We start from the raw sequence: 22,689 nt of genomic DNA on the forward strand, positions 1-22,689 counted from the left end.
CCAATTTAAAGTGCAAGCAAGCAAGCAGTATGGTATTGCAGCCTGGGGGTGGGTGGGTGGCAGGCTGCATACTTGCACTTGCATTGCAAGGAATGGGAGAGGTACAATTGAACACTGCCCTGGGACAAGGACTTAAATGGGGATAGTTGCAAGTCTGCAACGACAGGTGCAAGATGGGAGGCATCTTCGCATGTACCATGAACAGGGGTTTGGCATGCACACACTACAGCGGAATAGGCTCTCCTTCCCACTAAATGCACTGGGGAGGGCACAGGTAATGTTTTGGTATACATGCTTAATCTTATGTATAAGGCACACCAGGACAAATATGGGCGGCTGGGGACCGTTTATGGACACCCGGCTGCCCCCAGGCGGCTGGGGACCGTGTGTGGACACCCGGCCGCGGGGCGGCTGGGGACCGAGTATGGACACCCGGCCGCCGGGCGGCTGGGGACTGAGTATGGATTCCAGGCCGCCAACACAGCCATGATGTGGTGGCCAGATTTCGCCTCCACATGCCTAAAAGGCCCAATTTCAAGTTCAAGCAAGCAGTATGGTATTGCAGCCTGGGGGTGGGTGGGTGGCAGGCTGCATACTTGAGCTTGTATTGCAAGGAATGGGGGAGGTACAATTGAACACTGCCCTGGGACTAGAACTTGCATGGGGATAGTTGCAAGTCTGCATCTTCTGATGCGGTAAGGATAACTTATGGTGGGCACACTTTTAGACAGTGACCTGGGAGTCAGAGATGCTTCCAGGGGTCTTCCCCATGCTGTTCCCTTGTCTTTTCAGCACTTTATGCATGTGTCACACAGCACATGGCCAGATAAGGTTGTAAAATGTTAAAATGACATTTCACAGTGAATGCATTTGTCATAGTTGAAAGCAATACAAAAGTGCAAAAACACTTAAAAAATGCTACTTGTGAACATAGCCGAAGGTGTGGAGGAGTATTTTTGTTTTTGGTCATTTATTTTAACTTATACACAAGTCTTTACCCTGGAAAGGATGTTCCTTAACATATTTCACAGGAAAAAAGTTTCACTTTCGTTTTTGAACGTTTTATTGTGAGCCTGTAAAAGTGGCTTAATACCTCTGACCACGTTGTTGACAGCAGTGACCTGGGGGTCAGAAATGCTTCCTGGGGCAATCCCCATGCTGTCCCCATGTCATTTGAGCACTGTCACTATCGTTTTGGGCACTTGTTAGGCTTTTAAAAGACTGCCGGGGGTGCCACCGCAAAAATGCTCGAGTCTTCCATAGACTAACATTGGGCTCGTTGCTCGGGTCGAGCACCCGAGTATCACGGCGAGCTTGGCCCGAGCTTCGAGCACCCAAGCATTTTAGTGCTCGCTCAACACTACCACTTACATAAAAAAAAAAATCAGTACAAGTTTTGATACTGACCTGGAGAATCAGGATTCAGGGTAACTTTTACTGCAAAATTAATATAATAAAAACAACACCCAAAAAACATGTTGGATTTGGATTGTTTTCACGGTTTTATTTTTCTTAAATTACTTACTGATTAGGATTGGATCCAGAATTTAAAAGCAATTCAGCTATTTTTCGAAGTCCAAGCAATGCAGCCACAAATAGCGGGGTTTGTCCCAGGGAATTGGGGCTATCAGGAAAGGTGCCTGCAAAGAAACACATCGTACGTCAAATCTGCAGCAAAATATAGAAGTAGTAAATCTTGGACAAATCTCTTCCAGATGGGAAAGTTTAGAGCAGAAATTGACCTTCAGTGCGGATTTTCCAGTACATGACAAGTAAATTCTTGAGAAGGATTGGTCACAAATTTGTTGCAGATTTGCCTTATTGAGTTCAATGGGAAAATCAAAATTGGCAAAATTGTTACAGAATTTGCTGTGGAAAAGCTACAGTTATGCAGCAAATTCCACAAGACAGAAAAATAAGACCGTTTTCACAAAGTTGGCTCCCTTGTCTGTACAACTAGAGGAAGAGTGCTTGTGTGGATCACATAGAAGGTGACAGACGGCCTATCCAATCCGCCAGTATGGACATCACTAATAGGCTGGAAGCTGGCATGGTGCACTACACATAACTGTGTGACCTGCGCCCTATAGAAGCCTTTCCTATGTGTCAGCTTAATGCTGAGTAGCCACCCGGCTCATGAATATTAGGTGTGTGAGTGGCTGTTCATCAGTATTTTGCCCCTGTGCACCTCCACATAAGTCTAGGGTTACACATATGTTGTTCGATACTGACATTGCAGGATCACATTGCGACATCGCATCTAATGGTTTCCGATAGTATTGATTCACAATCTGCACACTGAGACACGGCGCGGCATGTTTCCAGATTTGTTAGATTTTGCAGAAGGTCGCTAATCGCACACTTACCATAGACTTTAATACAAGTTGCATGCGACCACGACTTACGTGTGAATTACCTATGATTTGGACAATTTTTTACAGCCAAAAAATTTACTATTCTAAAATAGTTGTGCAATGGCAAATCTCAGAAAAGTTCCAGAGCTTTTTTTGTCATGTCACACATGTCTCTGTGTTACATAGCTAACAACCGACAGTAATTACAGCAACTGGAGCTAACGCCGATCACATCAGTTATTTAATGCCGCTCTGAAGCTTGACAGCGGCATTTAAAAGGCTTAAACATAGCAGCCATCACTTCAGATGGCCATCGGCATCTACAAGCACGTTAGTGGGGTACCGATTGGTTGTCAGGGCAATTAAAGGTCCATGTCTGCCAAATTAGATCATTTATAAAGCCCAGGCTTTGGATGAGTTTCATAGGAATTTGTCAATTTCATAATGCCCTGTAATATTGTGAACTTAAACTATTGCAGTGTGTTACATAGGCAATCAAGCAATCGCAAGTTCAAGCACCCTAGGGGGATAAATTAAAAATGTAAAAACTTAAAAAAATATATTAAAAAAAGTGTATATATATATATATATATATATATATATATATATATATATGTGTGTGTTTTTTAACATAGAATTTTTTTATACTTTTCAAAACATTAAAAAAAATACTGTGTATATATATATAATATTTTTTAAGTTTTTACATTTTTTATTAATCCCCCTAGGGTGCTTGAACTTGTGAACTTTTTCAAGTATATTGTGAAACTGAAAATCTTCTATAAAGCACTGCCAAAGGCTGTATAAAATATGTATATACGTTTAAAATTCCCCAATTTCTCCAAACAAAAATATTGTTTGTCATGTCACTCTAATGACAACATATTCAACATGACGGCCTAATGTTATCAAATTATGTGTAGTAACTTTGAGTTCAAAAACCTCACTATACTCCAGAATAAAATCCTTGAGGGGTCTAGTTTACAAAGTGGGGTAATTTGTGGGGGTTTTCTGCTGTTTAGGCACCTTAGGGGCCCTGCAAATGTGACATGGTGCCCGCCATCTCTTTCAGCCAATTTGTGTTCCAAAAATCAAATATTGCTCATTCCTTTCCGAGCCCTGTCGTTTGTGCAAACAGAACTTATTGACTACATGTGGGGTATCGTTGCGCTCAAAATAAAGTAGGTAACAAACTGGCGTCCACGTTTTAGTGTTACTTCTTGCAAAAGCGAAAAAATTGGGGCTAAAGCAACATTTTAGAGGTAAAATTTTTTTTTTTTTTTCATTTCACTTTGCATTATTTCCTGTGCAGCACATGAAGGGTTAGAAAATTTCCTGACAGCAGTTTTGAAATATTTGAGGGGTGCAGTTTTTAAAATGGTATCACTGTTGGGGAGTTTCTAATATATAGGCCACTCACAATCCATTTAACCACTTTACAGCCTGTGGCGTATCTGTAAGCACCAGGCTGTCACCCCGTGTTCAGCGCGGGCTCTGGCGCTGATCCCACACTGAACCGGCCACATGTCAGCTGATTCTTACAGCTGACATGTGCCCGCAACAGCCGCAGGTAGAATCGCGATCCACCTGCGGCTGTTAACATGTTAAATGCCGCTGTCAATCTCTGACAGGGGCATTTAACATCGCCGAACCGGAAGCGTATCACTTACCCCGCCCATCGGTGATCCCGTCACGTGATCGCGGGTCGCCGAAGCGTGGGCATGACAACCCTGGGTCTGCAGCAGACCCCAGTGGTTGTCATGTGCTGATCGCTATGAGCACCACCTAGTGGTCGGCGCTCATAGCACAGGGGCATTTCTGCTACATAGAGGTGATCTGCTCATCACCTCTATGTAGCAGAGGTGATCGGACAGTTGCTGCTTCTAGTCTCCTATGGAGACTATAGAAGCAAGCAAGAAGTGAAAAAAAAATGTTTTTAAAAAAATAAAAAAAAATAAAAGTTTAAATCACCCCCCTTTCGCCCCATTCAAAATAAAATAATAATAATAAAAAAAAACCTACATACTCATATTTGGTATCGCCGCGCTCAGAATCGCCCGATCTATCAATATAAAATAAGAATTAATCCGATCGGTAAACGGTGTAACAAGAAAAAAATTCTAAACGGCAGAATTATGTTTTTTGGTCGCTGCAACATTGCAATAAAATGCAATAACGGGCGATCAAAACATCGGATCTACCCCAAAATGGTATCAATAAAAACTTCAGCTCGGCACGCAAAAAATAAGCCCTCACCCGGCCCCAGATCCCGAAAAATGGAGATGCTACGGGTCTCAGAAAATGGCACCATTTTTTTTTTAGGTTTTTTTAGCAAACTTTGGAATTTTTTTTCACCACTTAAATAAAAAAGAACCTATACATGTTTGGTGTCTACGAACTCGTAATGACCTGGAGAATAAGAATCGCAGGTCAGTTTTAGCATTGAGTGATCTGTGGTATTGCACTTTTTTGCAATTTCACCGCACTTGGAATTTTACACGATATGGTAAAAGCAGTAATGTCGTTCAAAAGTACAACTTATCCCGCAAAAAATAAGCCCTCACACGGCCATATTGACCAAAAAATAAAAACGTTATGGCTCTGGGAACAAGGGGAGCAAAAAACGAAAATGCAAAAACGGAAAATCCCAGGGTTGTGAAGGGGTTAAATATGAATAGGTTCCTAAAGTAACAGGTTTTCTAAATTTGTTGAAAAAATGAGAAATTACTGCTAAACTTTTGAAAAATGATGCAGATGTAAAGTAAGATGTAAGATGTATGGGAAATGTTATTTATTAATTATTTTGTACAGCATGACTAATTGGTTTAAGGATATAAAGATTGAAAGTTTGAAAAGTGTGATTTTTTTTTCAAAATTCTCACCACAATTGATACATGTTCACAAATAAACGCAAGTCACATCAAATAAATTTATCACTGTCATGAAATACAACATGTTGCAAAAAAAAATCTCAGAATCACTGTAACATGTTGAAGCGTTCCAGAGATGTTACCAGATGAAGTCACATGAATGAATTAGTTTAAAAATCACCAAAACAGCCATTAAATACACAGCTCCTCCTCTTTGCTACAACACATAATCCCACCCCTCAGCTTGTGATCTCCCCCTCCACCCTCTCTGTAACAGAGAAGGAGAACGATCATCACCAGCAATCAGCACCTGCAATGAGAACTGAGAGCTCACTTCACGCTCAGGAGAGATCACTACAGCGCCTCCTTGTGGTTGGGGAGTTTGGACACTTTACAGCACATTTCTCAAGTTACACACTATAGAAATGATCCCTGAAAGTATAGTCTTAACCTCTTCCTAGCCGTGATGTCCTCTGGGTGATAGGACCCTGTGTGTAACATTAGGGAGACATTCACACCTGACACCTAATGACCCTATAGAAGCGTCTATACTTGTATAATGGCCCCATAATCCTCCAGATCACAGATGTCTCTGGTCCTGATCTGTATATGTCACTTCAACCAACCAATGGGAAACACTAAGCCTGTAGCTCCTCCTACATAATCTACATATCAGAAGATCAGGTCTTGGCACACAGGTGAAGGAACAGACAAGAGAGCAGTGCCTGAGTAATAGAGCTACGAGCGCTGTCCCTGGTGGTAGAGCAAACAGAGCTGCGCCAAACCTCAGTGTCCAGGCGTTACAGCTCCCTATGCTAAGTACTGGATGCGGAGTAACACAGTGCTGCTCAGAATGCTGGGAGCATAATAATATTTGCATTCTATGGATGTGCCCTTCATAAGGCAATCATATCTGTTTATTCAGTATTTTTTTAATTATATTTTCAAAAAATTTAGTTTTGTTATGCTTAAAGAAGTTGTCCACTACTTTATATGAACCCCCCAATGTATCCCCCCGGGGTCCAGAAGTGTTTTTGTAAATAGCTTGTGGTAACTTTTCTGCCTCTGAGCAGCGCTATCGCTGGCCGATCAGAGACATTACGTGACCCCGCGCTGATGTCACGTCAAATGAGGCGTGACATCAGTGACGCAGTCCCCGCGGTGGACGCTGGGCTGTGGGCGGGGTTACCCCGTGCGTCACACTCAGCATTCACCGCACGTTTTCCCAATGAATGGGGAGAGGGAGAGCGCGTGGTGGATGCCGGGTGTGACGCGCAGGGGAACCCCGCCCACAGCCCCGCAGCCCAGCAGCCCAGCAGCCACCGGTGGAATGCGGAGGAGGGACCCTCGGCTGCACCCGGAACTTGTCGTGACGTCAGCAGATGTCAGAGCCGGCTGCAGTCGGAGGTCATGTGATGCCTGTGAGCGGCCAGTGATAGCGCCACTCACAGGTAAAAAAGGCACCACAAGGTATTTAGAGAAACACTTTTGGGCCCTGGGGGAATACATTGGTGGATCATATAAAGTAGTGGGCAACCCCTTTAATATTGTAAATAAGAAAAAAAAGTTAATCTTTAGTGAACAGCAGCCTCTAAAAATAAGCAATCAAAAATACTGTATAAGCTTATTTAACCAAATTACAAAAATTAATACAAAACCACTCAGCCTGTGATCTCCCCCTCCACCCTCTCTGTAACAGAGAAGAAGAACGATCATCACCAGCAATCAGCCCCTGCAATGAAGCAGAACTGAGAGCTCACTTCACGCTCAGGAGAGATCACTACAGCTCCTCCTTATGGTTGGGGAGTTTGGACACTTTAGAGCACATTTCTCAAGTTACATACTATAGAAATGATCCCTGAAAGTATAGTCTTAACCTCTTCCTAGCCGTGATGTCCTCCGGGTGATAGGACCCTGTGTGTAACATTAGGGAGACATTCACACCTGACACCTGATCAGAGACATTACGTGACCCCGCGCTGATGTCACGTCAAATGAGGCGTGACATCAGTGACGCAGTCCCCGCGGTGGACGCTGGGCTGTGGGCGGGGTTACCCCGTGCGTCACACTCAGCATTCACCGCACGTTTTCCCAATGAATGGGGAGAGGGAGAGCGCATGGTGGATGCCGGGTGTGATGCGCGGGGGAACCCCGCCCACAGCCCAGCAGCCCAGCAGCCCAGCAGCCCAGCAGCCCAGCAGCCACCGGTGGAATGCGGAGGAAGGACCCTCGGCTGCACCCGGAACTTGTCGTGACGTCAGCGGATGTCAGAGCTGGCTGCAGTCGGGGGTCATGTGATGCCTGTGAGCAGCCAGTGATAGCGCCACTCACAGGTAAAAAAGGCACCACAAGGTATTTAGAGAAACACTTTTGGGCCCTGGGGGAATACATTGGTGGATCATATAAAGTAGTGGGCAACCCCTTTAATATAGTAAATAAGAAAAAAAAGTTAACCTTTAGTGAACAACAGCCTCTGAAAATAAGCAATCAAAAATACTGTATAAGCTTCTTTAACCAAATTACAAAAATTAATACAAAACCACTCAGCCTGTGATCTCCCCCTCCACCCTCTCTGTAACAGAGAAGAAGAACAATCATCACCAGCAATCAGCCCCTGCAATGAAGCAGAACTGAGAGCTCACTACAGCTCCTCCTTGTGGTTGGGGAGTTTGGACACTTTAGAGCACATTTCTCAAGTTACATACTATAGAAATGATCCCTGAAAGTATAATCTTAACTTCTTCCTGCCCGTGATGTCCTCCAGGTGATAGGACCCTGCGTGTAACATTAGGGAGACAATCACACCTGACACACAATGACCCTATAGAAGCTTCTATACTTGTACAATGGCTCCATAATCCTCCAGCTCACAGATGTCTCTGGTCCTAATCTGCATATGTCACTTCAACCAGCCAATGGGAAACACCCTGAGCCTGTCTGGCATATGGGTAAAGGTGTGACTTTTACCTGTAGAGAAGAGGAATATATGAACACTCTTTCCTGCTGCGTCCATAGTAAACACGCACGCACACCTCCCTGCAACAGATATAGTGAACAATGAAGCACACATCTTTGCCCCAGTCATCGTACACACAAACAGCGCTGCTTTGGCCATAGTAGATACACAGCTTTGCCAGACATAATGCACACAGATGCACACAACTATACAGCTCTGCTACAGGAATACCACGCATAGAACTACAACACCCATACTAAACTAATACAGCTCAACTACATAATACACAGATGCACAAAGCTTTGCTGCAGCCGTAGTACAATCACAGCTTTGCTAAAGCCAAAGCACACACACAGCTCTGCTATAAATACAGTACAGATACATAGCTTTGCTACAGCCATAGTGCACACAGACACACACAGCTACAGTCATAGGACATACACAAAAATGCAATAGCCATAGTACATATACTAATGTGTTTCAGATATAGTGCACACACAGCTCTGATTAAGCAATAGTACACAGACAGCTGTGATACAGACATAGTGGGCACAGACACACACAGCTCTGCTAAAGAGATAATACAGTAGGTTTATTGTCAACACATTTCAGAGTCCACTGACTCCTCCCTCAGGACCACCATACAAATAAACCTACAAATCTATTACCAATAATCGTGTTGTATTCTAGAGGGCTGTGGAGTCGGAGACATGGAGTCGTGGAGTCGGAGTCTATTTGGTGGAGTCGGCGTCGGTATAAAATGGACCAACGCCGACTCCTAAAATATATAATAAATTGGGTACAGTAGTGCAATGCAGCTTGTGGAGAATATTTTTCATAAGAATTTGGGAAAGTTATGAAATGTCCTATAAATGTCTGTCCTATTCCTGATCTAAGGGTCTAGACTTTTAGCTGAGATGAATCTGTGATACAGTAAATTTATCACTTAAACATGAGCCATGTATGAGGGAGTCGGAGTTATGGAAATTGAGGAGTTGGAGTCGAAGGTTTGGCTTACCGACTCCACAGCCCTGATATTCCAGAGAGGGCAGAAAGGCTTCCTATGCTGCTATTTAAATCTACTGTTTTCTTGGAAGCTGCTGCATCTGGTATTCAGGCTCTATAAGTGCTGTGTCTCACAAAACCATGCAAGCTGGGTGATTCTACTTATAAATACCAACCCTTTACCGTGGATAAGACCCTATTGCGCTCTTGTATATCTTTAAAGAGATACTACACACACATCTCTGCCATAACTATAGTACCCGCACACAGTTCAGCTATATAGTACAAAGATGCACACAGACATCGTGCACAGATTTTTTACACACACAGCTCTATTACAATCATAGTACACACACATAGCTCTGCTACAGCTATAGTACAGTCACACAGCTCTACTACATCCATAGTGCGCACACACACACATACCTACAACACACACAAAGATCTACTGCAACCAGAGTAAAGACACAGCTTTGCTAGAACCATAAGGCACACACTCACTCAGTTATAACATAGTCATAGTACATACACACACAGCTCTGCTACAGCCTTAGTGGATACAAACACAGCTATGCTACCACCATAAAACACATACATATACACACATACATATACACACACACACACACAACTTTGCTACACATAATATGTATGCACACAGACACTGCTCTGCTGTTTGTGACTGAAGAGCAGATAAGTTACACAGTAAAATTATTCAGAGGCACTAACCAGAGTCTGTCTACTTTAAATACATGTGACCAATCACATGGTCATAATATCATCAGGACCTTCAGCAGGACGGCCCATACAGCTGGGGTGTCAAACTCAAGGTCCGCAGGCCAAATCTGGCCTGCCATGTAATTTTATGTGGCCTGTGAGGTCAGGACACAGAGCGACCGGCTCTCCACTTTCCCCCATACAGAGAGCTGGTCTTTCTGCATACACCGACTGTGAGTTTCTTTTATAGAGCAGTGTGGAGGTGTGCCCCGGAGCTCAAATTTTAAGATAGCATCCACTCCTCATGCTGGCATCAACCCAATTACTAAGTACTGGCTGCGTTCTAAGTCCACAGCCAGTGAGTAGCGGGGGATGGAGGAGCCAGCACAGGAAGCTGGTGGTATCTTGGAATCTGAGCAGACGCAGCCAGCACTTAGTACAGGCTGGTGGCGCCTGGACAAGGAGAGGGTCCATATTTGAAACCTAGTGGATGAAGTCAGCCAGCACTTAAGAAAAGGGGTGGCAAAAGCATAAGAACCAGGTTTCATCTTTAAATCAGACTGAGGGCAGCCAATACTTAACAGACGGGCTGACAGAAGGACCAGGTTCCATTTTTGAATTAGAGCAGGAGCAGTCTGCACTTACTACAGAAAGCAGCCCATCTTGGACACTGAGGATCGGCACAACTATTTTAGTCCAACAACCCAGGGACAGCTCTCTTAGCCTTACTATCCAGGGATAGCTCTCTTAGCCTTACTACCCAGGGACAGCTCTCTTACCCTTACTTCCCAGGGACAGCTCTCTTAGCCTTACTCCTCAAGGACAGTGCGTTTAGCCTTGCTACCCAAGGATAGCTCTCTTAGCCCTACTACTCAGGGACAGCTCTCTTAGCCCTACTATCCAGGCACAGCTCTCTTAGCCCTACTATCCAGGCACAGCTCTCTTAGCCTTACTACCCAGGGACAGCTCTCTTAGCCCTACTTCACAGGGACAGCTCTCTTATAGCCCTACTGCCCAGGGACAGCTCTCTTAGCCCTACTACCAAGGGACAGCTCTCTTATAGCCCTACTACCAAGGGACAGCTCTCTTATAGCCCTACTGCCCAGGGACAGCTCTCTTAGCCTTACTACCCAGGGACAGCTCTCTTATAGCCCTACTACCAAGGAACAGCTCTCTTAGCCCTACTACACAGGGACAGCTCTCTTATAGCCCTACTGCCCAGGGACAGCTCTCTTAGCCTTACCACCCAGGGACAGCTCTCTTAGCCCTACTGCTCAGGGACAGCTCTATTAGCCTTACTACCCAGGGACAGCTCTCTTAGCCCTACTACCCAGTCACAGCTCTCTTAGCCTTACTACCCAGGGATAGCTCTCTTAGCCCAACTACCCAGGGACAGCTCTCTTAGCCTTATTACCCAGGGACAGCTCTCTTAGCCTTACTACCCAGGGACAGCGCTCTTAGCCTTAATACCCAGGGATAGCTCTTAGCCTTACTACTCAGGGACAGCTCTCTTATCCTGACTAGCCAGGAACAGATCTCCTAGCCTGACTACCCAGGGACAGCTCTCTTAGCCTTACTACCTAGGGACAGCGTTCTTAGCCTAACTACCCGGGGACAGCGCTCTTAGCCTTACTACCTAGGGACAGCGCTCTTAGCCTTACTATGCAGGAACAGCGCTCTTATAGTCTAGTCTGTGCTTTTCAGTCCGTGCTCATAACAGGGACAGCTCTCTTAGCCTGACAGTGCTATATGAGTGAAAATAAATAACACCGAGCAGGAGAAATTTGTCTGCTTGTAAACACATTTTTTGCAGCTCTCACAGCTCTGCTGTATTGTAACCCTGTCTCCCTGTGAGATGGAAGCTGAGAGGAACCTGCAGATGTGTCAGGTATAATCACACACAGCTCTGCAGTGAGATCAGGAGAGCAGAGAGCGGCCATTACATATCACTCTGATAACTCCCCTTCATGTAAAATAAACTCTGAAGGCAGAGTTATCTTCCAGGCACCATCCTTCCCATAGCCTGGAAGAGGTCATTTATATAAAGTGATAAAAGATGATTTCTCAATAACAAGACATCTGATATGAGGCTTACAGGATTCACTCCTATAAACGAATTATAGCACTTTGTTCGTCATGCAACCTCAATGGGTTTTTTTAATAAATCAGGTATTTTTTGTTAATTTTGTAATATAAAACAGTACAAACATAAAAGAGCGACCCCATTTACCCCCTTCTCCTCCCACCCCAATCCAAATCAGTATAGACATGACAAAAGCATGTTGTACGACACAGTAATAAAAAGACAACGTGCCAAAGGTAATAATTAGGCTCTATTCTGAATATACTTTGAACAAAACAAGTCAACTGCATATTCCGACAGGTATAAACTGTTGCATTCAGCCCTCGCCCTCACTCAACTTAGATCCCTATTCTATAAAACACAGTTCCTAGGCTGGATCTTAATAAAGTTCGCCTTTAAGCCATGCCTTATTTTTGTCAATCCAGAGTGCCCACAGTTTCTCAATTTTAGTTATTGTTTCCTTTTAAGTAATTACGGTACCTCTTTCCAGATGTAACACCACATTTATTATCTTTATGAATTCTGTTATTCAATGCTGTGCTATATCACCTATCTTGTAATAGTCAGCATTCAAGCCACGACCACTTTACCATGGTCGTCGGAGTATACAGCTAAATGGTGAAAGGGTTAAATCCTTTCCAAACAGCTTCCAGGTTAGGGCAAGACCACAGGATATATAATAGATTTGTCCCTATATTATATGAGAATTGAGCTGTACTGTATATGTGGTGAATCAGGTAGAGGTGAGAGACCTTGGAGCAAATTCAGCAATTTTTGGAGCAATGCGGAGTTGCGACTTTGAGTTTTCACACCAAATTGCATCAGCTCCGCTAAAATGGGAAAAGACGGGTAGGAGCCAGGGCGCTGCCACGCCCAAGCATGTAATTCTTTAAAAGTGATAGCGTTTTGTAAGCCAGAAATGCTACTCAAGTTACTAATATAATTGAAGGAAGGGTGAATGGACAAGGTATCTTTTCTGGAGATACATCACTGCAGGTAGATAGGAATGAATAGTATCCATTACAGCCACCCCTTTTTGAAATGTCTCCCAGATATCTCATATTCCAAAAGAGGAATTTAATATCAATAGCCATTGTATCATTCGCTATATGGGCTAGAAATATTAAATAGCCATTTCAGTAGCATTCTCTCTTTTCACCAGTAGATGGTAGCAAAGCCTCACAGAATTAACATCAGCTTGCACAGGTGCATCTCACAAAATTAGAATATCATCAAAAAGTTAATTTATTTCAGTTCTTCAATACAAAAAGTGAAACTCATATTATATAGAGTCATTACAAACAGAGTGATCTATTTCAAGTGTTTATTTCTGTTAATGTTGATTATTTTTACAGCCAATGAAAACATAAAAGTCATTATCTCAGTAAATTAGAATACTTTATAACTACAGCTTGAAAAATGTTTTTCAAATCCAAAATGTTGGCCTACTGAAATGTATGTGCAGTAAATGCACTCAATACTTGGTTGGGGCTCCTTTTGCATCAATTACTGCATCAATGCGGCGTGGCATGGAGGCGATCAGCCTGTGGCACTGCTGAGGTGTTATGGAAGCCCAGGTTGCTTTGATAGCAGCCTTCAGCTTGTCTGCATTGTTGGGTCTGGTGTCTCTCATCTTCCTCTTGACAATATCCCATAGATTCTCTATGGGGTTAAGGTCAGGCGAGTTTGCTGCCAATCAAGCACAGTGATGCTGTTGTTTGTAAACCAGGTATTGGTACTTTTGGCAGTGTGGACAGGTGCCAAGTCCTGCTGGAGAATGAAATTTCCATCTCCATAAAGCTTGTCGGCAGAGGGAAGCATGAAGTGCTCTAAAATTTCCTGGTAGACGCCTGCGCTGACTTTGGTCTTGATAAAACACAGTGGACCTACACCAGCAGATGACATGGCTCCCCAAACCATCACTGATTGTGGGAACTTCACACTAGACCTCAAGCAGCTTGGATTGTGGCCTCTCCACTCTTCCTCCAGACTCTGGGACCTTGATTTCCAAATGAAAATTGGAACTCTGGGACCTTGTGGAGTGTGTCAATGACTGCCTTCTGGACATCTGTCAAGTTAGCAGTCTTCACCATTATTGCGGAGCCTACTGAAACAGACTAAGGGACCTTTTTAAATGCTTAGTAAGCTTTTGCAGGTGTTTTTTGTTAATTATTCTAATTTACTGAGATAATGACTTTTGTGTTTTCATTGGCTGTAAACCATAATCATCAACATTAACTGAAATAAACACTTGAAATAGATCACTCTGTGTGTAATGACTCTATATAATATATGAGTTTCACTTTTTGGATTGAAGAACTGAAATAAATTAACTTTTTGATGATATTCTAATTCTGTGAGATGCACCTGTATGTTAACACCATTCCAGGTAAAATGAGGACCCCACACTGAGCAAGCAGTGTACACAGAAAGATTTGTTGCTGCCTAAAGACCTACCATTACAGAATATTAGGCAGGAAACAATAATCCATTGGGCCATGGTTTATCTAATAGAGGATATATCCAGCAATCGCTTGGTTAATGTTGGAGGATACTTGACTTTAATTGCATGTGACTATTGCTGTCATTTGCGATGCCTTTCCTCTTTAAAGGGAATATATCAGCAGTTTTTGCTATGTAATCTGAGAGCAGCATGATGTAGGAACAAAGACCCTGATCCCAGCGATATATCACTTAGTGGACGAGTTGGTGCAGTTTGGATAGAATCCCTGTTTTCCCTATTGTAAATATAGCAGTGCTATCAATACTGAGCTGTGTATAACCCCGCATACACCACTGATTGGCAATGTCCTGTGTACACTGCGCATTATCAGCCAGCTGCCAATCAGTGTTGGGGGCGGGGTTACACAGATTAGCCTCACTTGACTGCATGTGAGACCTAGTCAGGCAGTGATAATCTCCTGCTGATGAAACACTAATTGTATTGAAACTACAGTGTACAGCTTAGTAAGTGACGCGTCACTGGAATCAAGCATATGCCTCTTAATGAATCAGGAACATATGACTCCAGCATGACCCCTCGGGACCTAGGTGTTAAGCAGCCCAGCTTACTATAACGCCAAACAGGTGTGGTCACAGACTCTGTAGTACTCCTTCGCCTCCTCCCTGTGCCCTAAATCACACAAATGTGTAGTTACAGCAGTGACTTCGAGCTATGTGCCACAGCAATGGCGTCACACTGCACCGGCCTGAAGACTGCTGAGCGCTTCCGTCTGCGATCTCACGACTTCGGGGTTGCTAGAAATCAGCATTACATGACAAATGCAGCGCTGTAGTTAGGTGATAAATCCTACTGTCAGGATTCCTTTAAAATGGTATCAATAAAACCTCACACAAGTTAATTGACAGAAAAATGTAAAAGTTACAAGTCTCAGGAAATGATGACACTAACCAATTTTTTTATTAAGTTAAGAATTTTTTTTAACCACTATAATGTAATAAAACTTTGGTTTTGCCATAATCGGAATGACCACACAATGAATGCCATAATAACAAAACCCAAAAAACAATAGCGAAAGAGTGTTTTTTTTTCCATCAGATCACAGCACTTAGAATAGTTTTCCTGTTTTTACATGGTTAATACATAATATGATACATGCACGGTGTCAATGAAAACGAAACAATTGCAGGTTCAAATCCTGGCTACTAGAAAATTAAATATAAAGTAAAATAAAAATAAAAAAATTAAGATATCAAAAAAAAAAATAAACAAAAAAACTCAAATCAATACCCTCACTTCCCAAGTTGAAGGGCATCTGTCAGTAGGACCAATTCTCCTAAGCTGTGTATATGGGCATGTAGGTCATAGGAAACTGAATAAAATGATACCTTGATATGTGCGATACAATGTCTTATTCCATAGAAATCCAAGTTTTTATTAATATGTAAAGAAGCAGTTAAGATCTATGCGCTGGACATAGATCTCCCTGAGAATCTGCCACAGGGGCTTATTTTAAATGAAATGATGCGTTATCAATGTGAGACATGTAATGACTGACAGTCTGCTCTCCTGATCTATATGTCTCACACTGATAACATACTCTATCATTTAAAATAATCTCTGGAGGCAGACTCTCATGCAAATCAGTGTCCGAACTATAGATCTTAACCGCTCTTTTACATATTAAGAAAAACATGGATTTCTTGGGAGTGAGACATCGAATCACAAATATCTTCCCATGACTTAGGAAGGTTGATACTACGGGCAGATTACTTTTAAAAATAGATAAAAAAAAACAAGCATATTTTGCTGTGTCTGTAAAAGTACAATCTGTGAAAATATAAAATTGCTTTACTCATAGGGCGCACAAAGTAATGGAAGGCGATTGAAACGTCTAAGTTGGCGTTTTTTGGTCACCACACCTCCAACCAAAATGTAATAAGTGATCAATATGTCGCCATTAAAAACTACAGCTCAACAAGCAAATAACAATTTCCAAGACAGTCCATGGATGACAGTCATGGGTCTTGGAAAATGGCGACGGGTCAAATTTTCATTGTTTTAATGTTTATAGTTTTTTTAAACCACTAAAATAATAAATTTAATGTTCCTGTAACTCTACTAGTCTGGAGTTTTGCAATGTCGCTTCATTTTCACAGGACAACAAACACATTAAAAAACAAAACCCAAAAATAATTTTATATTTATTACTTTTCTACTAATATATTTCCATGTTCTCAAGATGTTATATAACAATTGGCACCACAAATTAGCCCATAAACTCTACTTTTATTACATTACACTCACTACAACCACTCAGCCTGTGATCTCCCCCTCCACCCTCTCTGTAACAGAGAAGGAGAACGATCATCACCAGCAATCAGCCCCTGCAATGAAGCAGAACTGAGAGCTCACTTCACGCTCAGGAGAGATCACTACAGCTCCTCCTTGTGGTTGGGGAGTTTGGACACTTTAGAGCACATTTCTCAAGTTACACACTATAGAAATGATCCCTGAAAGTATAGTCTTAACTAGTGTTGAGCATTCCGATACTGAAATATCGGGTATCGGCCGATATTCACTGTATCGGAATTCCGATACTTAATTCCGATACTTTTATAATATCGAATACCGGAATCGGAAGTTCCCATAATGCCTGCGCTCTGCAGTGTCTGTGAAGGATGACAAGCTGGATGGCAGCGCTCAGCTGCGATCCAGCTTGTCATCAGAATGCCATCCCAGCGTGGGAGAATTCTGCTGATTGTTTAAAAGCCGGCGGGCGGTAAAAAGCCGCCGGCTTTTAAACAATCACACAGCCCCATACTGCTTCCCCGCAGCCTCCCACCCCGATCCTCCGCTCCCCTCGCCACCTCCAATCCCAATCGTAAATTAGGACCGGGCGGGGAGCGCAGCACCAAGGAGCGAAGGACCCGGGCGGGGAAGCCGGCAGTGAAAAGACTTCACCGCCGGCTTTCCCGTTCTGTGCTGCGCTTTCCCGCCGGTTATTTCAAATGAACAGCTGAGGTATCAGGTGATGCCGATCAGCTGTTCATTTGAAGTAGCCGCGGTGCCCTCAGAGGGTTCATGTGAGTTCATGCTTGACTGCATGAACTCACATGAACTTTCCCACGGCCGCACAGGTCAGCCTCACCTCCCAGACCCGTCATGATTAGTGTGTGCGGGGTGTGTGTGTGCGGGGTGTGTGTGTGTGCGGGGTGTGTGTGCGGGGTGTGTGTGTGCGGGGTGTGTGTGTGTGCGGGGTGTGTGTGCGGGGTGTGTGTGCGGGGTGTCTGTGCGTGCAGGCAGACATAGGCCGATGTGACACTACTACTCCCATCGGCCTATGTCTGTCCCCCGTCCACTCGTGCCAGCAGGATCAGCTCGATGGGAGCAGTAGTTCCCATCAGCCTGATCCTGCTATATAAATTGCCCTACTGTGTCCCCAATAAATGTTAGATACATGTCATTGGTGGCCAGTGGTTACCTACAATAAATTAGTTTATACATTACCTGTCCCCGCCGATCGTCACCTAAAATAAAGTAAAAAATAAAAAACTACACCTATACTCACCTAGACACCTAATTCCCCGAAGCCATCGATCTCCTGTAATAAAATATAAAATAATAAACCACAACCTTATCCTTACCCCTCCGTAGCAGTCCACGAGTGTCCCACGAAGATCTCCAGTTCAGAGCAGCCACATAGAATGTGACCGCTCTGAACCGCTGCCGCCGCTAGAATGACGGGGCCGTAAGGGTTCACCAGAGTTAAGGCAGCGCTGCTCCGGTTAGCTGCTTTACGGCACTGCTGTATCGTGAGAAATTCCCACGGTACAGCACTGCCGTAAAGGAGGTCTCCGGAGCTGCGCTGCCTGAATGCACTCCGGTAACCTCAGTCAGTGGCTCCCGCTGCCGGGAGCGGACGTGTTCCCGGCAGCGTGAGCTTACAGCAGCCATGCACAGCTGTCACCATCTCCAGATGTGACAGCTGTGCATGGGAGATCAGCGCAGGAACGTGGACAGGTAACTATTTTTTTTTAGTAAACTAAGAATTAAATAAAATGGTGTTTTATTTCAAATAAATTATTTTTTTCTGGGTGTAGTGTGTTTTTTCTTTTTAACACTTTGTAGGTTAGTAATGGGGGTGTCTTATAGACACCCATCATTACTAACCTGGGCTTCATGGCAGCTGGCGCTGACATGAACCCCACCACTATTACCCCCTGCCACCGCACCAGGGCAGCGTGGAAGAGCGAGGCTAAGTGCCAGAATTGGCGCATCCTATGGATGCGCCATTTCTGGGGCGGCTGACGGCTGGTGTTTCTAGCCTGGGAGGGGGCCAATATTCATGGCACCCTTCCTGAGCTATTAATATCAGCCCCCAGCTGTCTGCCTAGCCTTTGCTAGCTATTAAAATAGGGGGGACCCCACGTCATTTTTTTGGGGGGGGTCCCCCATTTTAATAGCTAGTAAAGGCTAGGTATTCAGCTGGGGGCTGATATTAGTAGCCTGGGAAGCTCCGTGGGTTTTACCCCCTTCCCAGGCTTCAAACATCTGCCCCAGCCGTCTGCTTAACCTCCGCTAGAGACTAAAATTATGGGGGATCCCACGCCATTTTTTTTTAAAATAAATCCTTTATTTTAACACTAAATGACATTTGAGGACTTAATAAAGATGCAGTCCCTAAATTATTATTTATTTTTTAATAAATTTTTCCCAAAACTTTTGACGTGGGCTTCGCCATATTTTTGTATGCCAGCCAGGTACAGCATCCAGCTTCTATGAACGCGCCATTTTCCGGGGCGGCCGCGGACTGCAATTTTCAGCGGGGGGGGGGGGCAGAAAGCTTGGGCCTCCCTATATTGTTGTGTCTGGCCAGGTACAAATAGGCAGCTGGTGGTTGGGGGCAGCCCGTTCCTGCCTGCTGTACCTGGCTGGACACAAATATAGTGTGAAGCCCCACGTCAATTTTTTTTTAATTATTTCAGGAAATTCATGAAATAATTAAAAAAAAATTATGTGGGGCTTCGCCCTATATTTGTGTCCAGTCAGGTACAGCAGGCAGGAACGGGCTGCCCCCAACCACCAGCTGCCTATTTGTACCTGGTTGGACACAACAATATAGGGAAGCCCTTTTTTTCTTAATTATTTCATGAATTTCATGAAATAATTAAAAAAAAAAAAATACGTGGAGCTTCGCCCTATTTTTGTGTCCAGCCAGATACAACTATGCAGCTGGGGGCTGGAATCCGCAGCGCAGGGAGACCCAAGCTTTCTGGGCCACCCCCGCTGCAAATTGCAGTCCGCAGCCGCCCCAGAAAATGGCGCGTTCATTGAAGCGCCATCTTCTGGCGCTGTACCCAACTCATCCAGGGCCCTGGTGCGGTGGCTCACTGGGTAATAAAGGGGTTAAGGCCAGCTTGGTATTATCAGCTGGCCCTAAGCCCAAAATTCATGGGGTCACGCCAATATTAGACATGACCACCATGGGGCAGCGTGGAAGAGCGAGGCTAAGTGCCAGAATTGGCGCATCCTATGGATGCGCCATTTCTGGGGCGGCTGACGGCTGGTGTTTCTAGCCTGGGAGGGGGCCAATATTCATGGCACCCTTCCTGGGCTATTAATATCAGCCCCCAGCTGTCTGCCTAGCCTGTGCTAGCTATTAAATTAGGGGGGACCCCACGTTATTTTTTTGGGGGGGTTCCCCCATTTTAATAGCTAGTAAAGGCTAGGTATTCAGCTGGGGGCTGATATTAGTAGCCTGGGAAGCTCCGTGGGTATTACCCCCTTCCCAGGCTTCAAACATTTGCCCCAGCTGTCTGCTTAACCTCCGCTAGAGCCTAAAATTAAGGGGAACCCCACGCCAATTTTTTTTTTAAATAAATCCTTTATTTTAACACTAAATGACAAGTACAGTAATCAACACTGTCACTGTACTTCATATATATGTGACTGACATGTTTCTATCTATCTAATCTATGTGTGATTCTCTATTCTTTCTGTTCTAAATTGTCGGGTACAGATGCTGAATTGCCGGCCGGCTTTCTTAAAGAGACGGTGCATGAAAACACTATTATTTTTTTAAATAAATCCTTTACACTAAATGACAAGTACAGTAAGCAACACTGTCACTGTACTTCATATATATGTGACTGACATGTTTCTATCTATCTAATCTATGTGTGAAGCTCTATTCTTTCTGTTATAAATTGTCGGGTACCGCTGCTGAATTGCCGGCCGGCTTTTTTAAAGAGACGGTGCACGAAAACACTAATATTTTTTTTAATAAATCCTTTACACTAAATGACAAGTACAGTAAGCAACACTGTCACTGTACTTCATATATATGTGACTGACATGTTTCTATCTATCTAATCTATGTGTGATGCTCTATTCTTTCTGTTGTAAATTGTCGGGTACCGGTGTATGCCGCTGATGAATTGCCGGCTTTTCATGTCATTCTACATTATTCTTAGTTGTTTTACTTCATGTAGAATTAACCTACAAGGAAAGAAAGGGTTTATTTTCATTCCGATATTTGTGTCCCATTGACTTGCATTGGTTTCCGGTATCGGAATCGGCGATATCCGATACTTTTTGGGTATCGGCCCGATCCAATCCGATACGATATTTCCTGATATCGGAAGGTATCGCTCAACACTAGTCTTAACCTCTTCCTGGCCGTGATGACCTCCGGGTGATAGGACCCTGTGTGTAACATTAGGGAGACATTCACACCTGACACATAATGACCCTGTGAGCCCGGATACTTTGTGAGTGATCAGAGAGTGACTTCAGTGTAACTAGAAGCCTCTATACTTGTATAAGATCAGGAAGACCATAATGCATCTGTTCTCTGTAAATTAGCATATGGTAATGTGCCATGTTATAGGGCTGAGCTGACAAGTGGTGCACACAGGAGAAGATCACTGTACAGGGCAGAAGTCCCACTACTGATACATGCAGCAGGGGCGGACACAGACTGTAGTGGGCCCCTGTGCAAGAAATTTTGGGGGGCCCCCCCTGCCCTTCATAAGGCAACAAAGTTATGTAAACATAACCCCCCATGTGCATCTCTCACCCCCCCATGTGCAGCTCTCATCCCACCCATGTGCAGCTCTCACCCCCCGTGCATCTCTCATCCCCCCCATGTGCATCTCTCATCCCCCCATGTGCATCTCTCATCCCCCCCATGTGCATCTCTCATCCCCCCCATGTGCATCTCTCATCCCCCCCATGTGCATCTCTCATCCCCCCCCATGTGCATCTCTCATCCCCCCCATGTGCATCTCTCATCCCCCCCCCCATGTGCATCTCTCATCCCCCCCCATGTGCATCTCTCATCCCCCCCCATGTGCATCTCTGATTCCCCCCACTCCTAGTTAATTAATTGTATTTAAAAAAAATAAAACTTGTTATACTTACCCCCATGCAATCCCTGCAGAATCCTGGCGCTCGTCCACGTCGCTGCCACCAGGTTCTCCTGACGTTCGGCCATGTGACGGCGCCACATACATAGCCATCAGCTTTTGTTTTGGCCAAAAGATTTTTAAAGCCGCCACCACGATAAGGTAGACTCTTCTGGGCGGGCCCTACTCTAACCTATTAAAATTTTCTTAAAATATCCAATACTCTTTTTAGATATATTTTTATTTAGTTTTCTTTAAGGGAATGTGTCATATACATTTTTTTTTTAAATGACCAATAATACCACATACAGGGAATACCGCCACACCATGACCAGACCACATATTACCACAACATAGTGACCGAATAATACCACACAGAAGGGAGAAAAACTGCCACACCATGACCAGACCACATATTACCACTACATTACTAATATTACCACCACATTACTAATATTACCATAAGTGTCATTATACACGGGAGCTCTATACATGGTATGTATAACGTAAGTGTCCAGGTAATCTAGTGATCACCAGTGAAATTATACACAGGAGCTCTGTATATAGTGTCAGTGTACAGGTAATACAGTGACATTATACACAGGAGCTCTGTATATAGTGTACAGGTAATACAGTGATCATCAGTGACATTATACACAGGAGCTCTGTATATAGTGTCAGTGTACAGGTAATACAGGGATCACCAGTGACATTATACACAGGAGCTCTGTATATAGTGTCAGTGTACAGGTAATACAGTGATCACCAGTGAAATTATACACAGGAGCTCTGTATATAGTGTCAGTGTACAGGTAATACAGTGATCACCAGTGA

General features: G+C 43.9%; 3 non-coding genes and 1 pseudogene across 3 annotated transcripts; all 4 read right to left on the reverse strand.

The window, feature by feature from the left end:
• Nucleotides 1-5,458: 5,458 nt before the first annotated feature.
• LOC141253569 (small nucleolar RNA U3) lies at nucleotides 5,459-5,672 on the reverse strand. Its single transcript, XR_012314655.1, has one exon. It is a non-coding gene; the product is annotated as a small nucleolar RNA U3 (small nucleolar RNA).
• Nucleotides 5,673-6,880: 1,208 nt separating this feature from the next.
• On the reverse strand, nucleotides 6,881-7,098 carry LOC141253180 (small nucleolar RNA U3). Its single transcript, XR_012314280.1, has one exon. It is a non-coding gene; the product is annotated as a small nucleolar RNA U3 (small nucleolar RNA).
• A 664-nt stretch (nucleotides 7,099-7,762) lies between these two features.
• On the reverse strand, nucleotides 7,763-7,959 carry LOC141253592 (small nucleolar RNA U3; annotated as a pseudogene).
• Nucleotides 7,960-16,757: 8,798 nt separating this feature from the next.
• Nucleotides 16,758-16,975, reverse strand: LOC141256436 (small nucleolar RNA U3). Its single transcript, XR_012317397.1, has one exon. It is a non-coding gene; the product is annotated as a small nucleolar RNA U3 (small nucleolar RNA).
• Between the last annotated feature and the right edge of the window lie 5,714 nt (nucleotides 16,976-22,689).

Source organism: Phyllobates terribilis, unplaced genomic scaffold (assembly GCF_046119375.1).
Source record: "Phyllobates terribilis strain yellow unplaced genomic scaffold, ASM4611937v1 Scaffold_2__4_contigs__length_985480577, whole genome shotgun sequence".
Classification (NCBI taxonomy): domain Eukaryota; kingdom Metazoa; phylum Chordata; class Amphibia; order Anura; family Dendrobatidae; genus Phyllobates; species Phyllobates terribilis.